Source organism: Populus trichocarpa, chromosome 11 (genome assembly GCF_000002775.5).
Source record: "Populus trichocarpa isolate Nisqually-1 chromosome 11, P.trichocarpa_v4.1, whole genome shotgun sequence".
Lineage (NCBI taxonomy): Eukaryota > Viridiplantae > Streptophyta > Magnoliopsida > Malpighiales > Salicaceae > Populus > Populus trichocarpa.
The window spans coordinates 12305991-12312828 of NC_037295.2; the positions used below are offsets into that span (position 1 = coordinate 12305991).

Sequence of the window (6838 nt, forward strand, 5' to 3'; positions counted from 1 at the left end):
TGCTATCTTAATCGAGGTAACAAATTGACAGACATTATGTATAACATGAACTATATGAAAGTATTTGAGTGATTAAGAAAATGATTCATCACCTTAGGTGAATTATAGAAAATGTTCTAATTGTTCTTAAATAGTATTAATTGAGAAATCCTTGGGCAATGTGAAATAAGATTTGAAAAGAGTTTCAAATCTTATTCAAACGATCAATGACTATTATGTAGAAAACAAACATGATTTAACATGACAGACATACTAGCTCCATGCTTTAATTACACTAAAAAATCGGTTATTGAAAGGTAGTCAAACCACTAATGACTTTTCTAATATTTAGGGATCATGACACATTGTTAGACGATGCCCTTGATCTTCAAATATAAATTAATCAATTGTTGAATTGATAATAAATTAATTGTTTAATTTATTTAATTATAATTATAATTTATATTTGGGCTAATATATTAGGACCCGAACCGAATGAGTCACACACATTAAGAACCATTAGTTAGAAATTAAATTGGAATGATTTAATTAAATATGACTTGATTAAAATATATTTTAGAAATTAAGGACCAAAACATAATTAATATGAGGATTATATTTTTAGACCTAAAAAAATCAAGGACTTGATTGAGTTAATTTCTAAAATATTTCTGAAATAATATATGGATATTATTCAAGGGAAAGTTGATATTTTTTCAATTTATAGGAGTTTTTAGATTTCACTATAAATAGTAAATTGTGCATTTTATTTTTGTATGGTTGTCTGTTAGGTGGAAAAACTATATAAGTCATAGAATAGAGAGCTAGCACTCTAGGCACCTCTCTTTTAAATAGAGATTTAGAAGATTTCTCGCTAGTGGTTCTTGTAAATTACCGTTAGAGGCTGGACAATTGAATGACTTGTGGTTTGCAACAACCCAGGCTTTAAAGAATTATTCAAAACTGAAGAAGATAAGATCTATAGATAATAAATCCCTAAACAACTCTAGATTTTTCTAACGGGATCCTAGGGACTCCCGAACAATTTTATTTTATTGTTTATACTGTGCGTATGAAATTTAGGAACGCAACAGTGGTAGCGGAGCTTCATTAGACAGTAAGGGTTGTTGATTGCTTGTTTCAATTGGTATTGGTGTTAATTGTGAATTGATTTTATTTGCAAAATATTATTTTTCCCAAAAGTAATTTTTTATCTCATGATTTAAAAAAAAAAGATTCTGGCTACTATTCCAGCCATATCATGCCAAATATTTTACATCTGGTAGGAATCCATCATTGAGTTTTAAAAAAATTGTTTTGGATGGTTGGAACAACCGCCAATAGCGGCACCACCATCGAAACCCTCAGTATGATATTGACGATCTCATAAAGATTGAATTTCAGTGAATTTTCATTTACTGATCTTCTCTTTTACAAAATCGATCCCCTTTAGACCATACAAGAATATGTGGAGCTCGCATGTCTGGAAGCATAAGAAAACATTCTTTTATTGATATTATTACTAGAATTCAATATTGGATCATTCATAGCATTACTATACATTCCCTATTCATTGCAGATTGGTTATTCGTTAGCATAGGTTTAGCTTATGGTGTATTTGGAAGCCCTTGTCCAAATGAACATTTTACAGAGAGCCGACAAGGAATTCCTTTAATAACTAGTCGTTTTGATCCTTTAAAACAACTTCATGAATTGATTAGATATTTTTAGGTTAGGAGGGCCTAATGACTATAGATCGAACCTTTTCAATTTTACAGTGTGATGGCTTGTTGTTCACGAACTAGTTGTACTTACCATTTCTTTTTTGGGGTCAATATCAACAATGTAGTTCATCCAACGATAAACCTAATCTGAATTAATTATGACACAATCAAACCCGAACAAACAAAATGTTGAATTGTATCGTACTAGTCTCTACTAAGAGTTATTACTCATTTTTGTACTTGCTATTTTAATTTCTAATTATTTATTTAATTCATATTTAATTAATAATTAAAAAATAAAAAAAATAAAAAGAGAGTATTAGAATGATAAATAAGAGAAAACAATTCTCTTATCTCATTGAAAGGATATCATCACATAATTATCTATGACTATTCATGTCTCTAGCGGGACCACTTGATTAAATGTGGAGGGAAGTGAGATAAATGACTGATATTACTGGAATGATTCCTCTTTGGATAATAGGTATTGTAGCTGGTATTCCTATGATCATTTTAAGTATTTTCTTTTATGGCTCTTATTCTTCATCCTTATAGTAATAGAATGAACTGAGATGTAGACATGAAAGCGTTAAAACTCAATGGCTTCCCCGTCGAATCAGACAAAAAAAAAAGACACTGCTGAGTTTTTAATAATCATAATACTTTATTAATATAAATGACAAAATGAATTCCATTTTATGGATTACATTCTTACATTTTTTTTTCTAGGAGGTGCTTGTAAAAAGAAACTTCATTAATTAATTTAGAATATCGTTTCCTTGATAGTATCTTATTTATCAATACTGTTAGGAAAAAGAAGGAATTGCACTATTTTCTTTTCCTAGATCACACACACACACACACATATTGTTTTATGTTGATCCGATATCATGCCAATTTTTCTATACTAATTGAACCTTACTCTCTTTATTATTTTATTTATTTTAGTATCTAAAAAAAATTTATAAGTTCATTGAAGAAGTTCCATTTTCTCAAAATAAACATTTCCTTTATTTTTTGTTATTTTTTATTTAAAAAATCAAATTTATATGTATAATTTATACGTATAAAAATGAAAAGCAGGTTATGGTAAACTTGGAAAAAAATGAAGAATAGAAATCTTGGATGAATGTTATTAAGAATCATTATTATTTCGACTCAAGCAAAGAGGGGGTGAAAAATTCCTTTGCTTGTGTTGAAGACTAAAAAGACACATAGAAGAATATCCCTTATAATATTTTGTTTCCCTTATATATCCTTTTCTGCTTGTCTTATGCTTAGTCTCAGTATTTAGTTGAATTTGATTATATCAGAATAGAAAAAGCTACAAATACATTGTATCATAGCTAAATCTGTGAATAATGACATAATTGCACCACTCCAATTTAGATTGGAAAAGAGGGGATAAAGTCAAATAGTCTTCTTATCAATATACATACTAAATATAGAAAAGTGGTACAAGTAATTCCCCTAATTCGATATAAAAAAATAAACAAAAGTATTTTTGTAATTTTTTTTATCATACAAAATTTCTAACAAAAATTTTGTTCTTTTAAGAAATTAAGAAAAGATAAGAACTTGATGTTGATAAATTCGCAATCTAAAAATTCATTTTGGACAATTGAACCTTCTCAAACTATTTCTTTTTAAAAACTAAAAAGATTTGTGTCAAAATAAAGATGCTAAGAAGAACAAAAGACCTTGGACACGTAATGGGTCTTGAAGTACTATTTCTACGTCTTATTGACCAAATCCGTCTATATTAGGATTACTTGTTAATGGTTGATCTAGTTTGATTGATTAGCCTTTTAAAACAAGAAGTTTTGGTCCTTAGGGGATACTATCAATCACTTGACACATCTGATATAGTTATTTCGTACCCCTCGTTTTCTTTTAGTATGATTTTGCTTGTTATACCCATTGTTGTAACATTATAAACCATATTGTTACTTTTTCTCCTGTCGGGATAAATTAGACCCATTCCCTTATTCCTACCTATGTATATGAGATATTTTAAGAAGTGAGCATCCTTCTTAGCATATTTTTTTTTTATCAGGAACGAGACCTATCACAAGAATATTTTTTGTAGTGGGGCAATAACTTTGAAAAGAGAGATTACCTATCTTTTCTTTCATCTCTGGAGAAATATAATCAATAGAGGCTAATTGAAACCCTTCGGGTAAAATAAGAACAACTTATATTCAAAGCTATTTTTTTTTTTTACCATTAGCAAGAACTTGTTTTAGTTGCATATTATAAGGAATTCACAACAACTTCAAATACAGTATCAAGAAGTACCGCTTGTAGAACCTCAATACCCACAGGTTTATTAGCTAAATGACAATTCACGCATACAATACAACCAATTGCTTCGTGTGGATTTTCATACCCTTGCTGTGCAAAAATGGGATACACATTTGAAATGTATGCCCTAGTTATTATATATATCATGAGCGATATGAAAATGGAGCAAGTAATCTCTTCCGTTAATCCAAAAAAATTCTACAATACAATTAGGTAGGTCGCTATGATAGTTCTTTATCCATGATGCTACTAGTTACTGAAAATATTTTAATAAACTATAGGTGGAATCTGAATCTCTTGGATGTATAGAAAAAATAACAGTATAAAAAAGTAAAATTTTGAATGTTTTATTTTACTTGCAGACAAAATAAAAAAAACTTTCAAATTGGATTGGTGGATCATTTTCAGTCGCTCATTGAATAATAAATCACTACAAGTGACGGAGATACACGATTTGAATAATGAAAGATCCAATATTTAAAAACTGTATCGAAAATAATTGGAAAGGTGAAAACAAGTCCACGTATAATTTGATCATTATGAGAAAATCCAAAATCCCTATAGAAAGAGCTAATCATTAGTTCCTAACTGTGAGGTGAATGGAATCCTATAAATAAGTCGGTTAATAAAAGAATAGAAAGGGCTTTTTATCATGTCACTTAAGTTATATATGAATTCTTGAACCCAAGAATTAAGAATATGAAGTTTTTCATTAACTAAAAAGGAATAACCATTTAGAATAACGAAACAAATTATATTTGTCGAGAAGTGCAAAATCGTATCTATACGATCTGTATTGTACATCTTGATCAATTAGATATTTTCTTTGTGGATTCTGATACGAAACTTTAATAGATGTGTTATGGGGTATTCCTTTATCATTTCATTAAACAAGAAGAGTTCCTCAAATTCTATTAATTAATTTTTCTAGAATACTCTTTTCTTGAATATCATTTAAAAAGTTTCAGATTTTCTAGTATTCTACCAATTAATAATCCAAGATCTTTTATTAAATGAAAAAGAGACCTACCAGAGCAAAAATACAATATATAAGGGGAATGAATGTTTTTTTTTTTTTCATTTTTTCGTATGTGAATTTTTAATGAATTCACTTCATTTGTCAACTCTACATGATCTAATATTTCTATCAAGCATAAGTTATATTCTAATATTAGAATTTAGAATAGAAAGCTTTGAACCCACAAATCTATTCCTTCTTTTCTATTTGTGAGTGAGTGGTTAGTCCTTGAATTTTGTTAATAAACATATGTATAAAAAAAAGTTTACGCACAAAAAAAAAAGTTTCATTTTTGATTTTTCCCCCCCATATATATATATATATAATACGTCTTCTTTGGTTCATCAGTATTATAAATAAATTTCAGTTAAATTATGTTATAGAAAAAAAAGAGGATTTTTTTGTTTTTTACCCTTTTCTAAGAAAAATGCTTCAGTTTATTTCAAAATACTTCAATTGGTACATGCAAAAAATAGGTTAACTTCGCTACTTTTTGCTCAATTTCTCGTAGAGTCAAACTCTTATTAGTACGAGTCAAAGGAATGGCCCTTTAATTTCCATATAAAGGAGACGCCGAGCTTAAAAACCCTCTTTAACTTCTATTCTAATAGACTAAATATCTTTCATAAAGAGTCGGAGTAAGATGCGATGATTTTTTCCTGGAAATCCCCAACGAAAAAAACACCTTATTCCTTCTTTTCTATCGAATCAATCATAACCACTTCCTACATGCCACAAAATTATGCACCACATATAAGAGCTAATAAACAAACTGATGAGCCCATGGAAAGACATCACAATCCCTTATGGAGAAAAATGATTTACTAAGACGGGAATAAAGATATAAAATTTATGTCAAGATAACTGGAAAATTCCAATCAATAAAAACCCCAATGAACATAAAAAAATATAATGGCCCAACAAAAAATACTTATTTTTCAAGACCCCGCCATAAGTTCTATTCATATATATTCTAATCGCCAACTCATACTAGATCTAGTTGCATTTTATGTTTTTTAGTTTCCAAAGGAACTTTCATCAACTTGCACTATTCTAATATGAATCTTTCGAAGCAATTCATTAGATCTAAAAGTAAAATAAAAGGAGCCCCCTCATATGATCCCCTATCCATACATATATAACTACATGAGTTTCATATTTATTTTAGACATTCACCCTAATCGTGATTTATTTTCAAATAGCTTGTTTACTCATATATCATATTTATATTTATATCTGTTCTTTCTTTTCTGTTTGAAAGAAGTCATAAGTTATACCATATTATATTGATTAGATATATATGTTATGATCCAAGTCTAAGTCTTGAAAAACAATAGATGAAATTTACCCCCGTCAAATGTAAAAAATCTTGTTTTTTTGAACTTAAAAAGATAAATAAGCCATTGCAATTGTTGAAAATACTAAGCCCACTAAAGGAACAAAAATAGAGGGCAAGTTGTTGAGAATTGTCATAGAATAGGCACCTTGATTTAATATTTGTAATTGTTATTTATTTATTGTTATATTAATCTTTTTACCTATTATCAATATATTATATTGTTAGAAAGATATCTTAAATAGAAAGATCATTTAAAATTATTAGAATTCCTATATAATTATACTAAGTATATCAAAGTGAGTATATATAATAAAGTGTAAGGAATATAGAACTAACAAAAGCAATTCTTTCTCTAAGCTTTGTTTAGGGTTTTTAGGGGTAGAATTACGATTCTACTATAATTCTACCCCCGCAACTTATATCTAATTATTCTTCAGTATATTTGGGGTTGAAATTATGAACATACCCCTCCAT

General features: G+C 28.5%; 1 pseudogene; it reads right to left on the reverse strand.

Moving 5' to 3' along the window:
* Positions 1-3303: 3303 nt before the first annotated feature.
* Positions 3304-6838, reverse strand: LOC127905923 (cytochrome f-like; annotated as a pseudogene).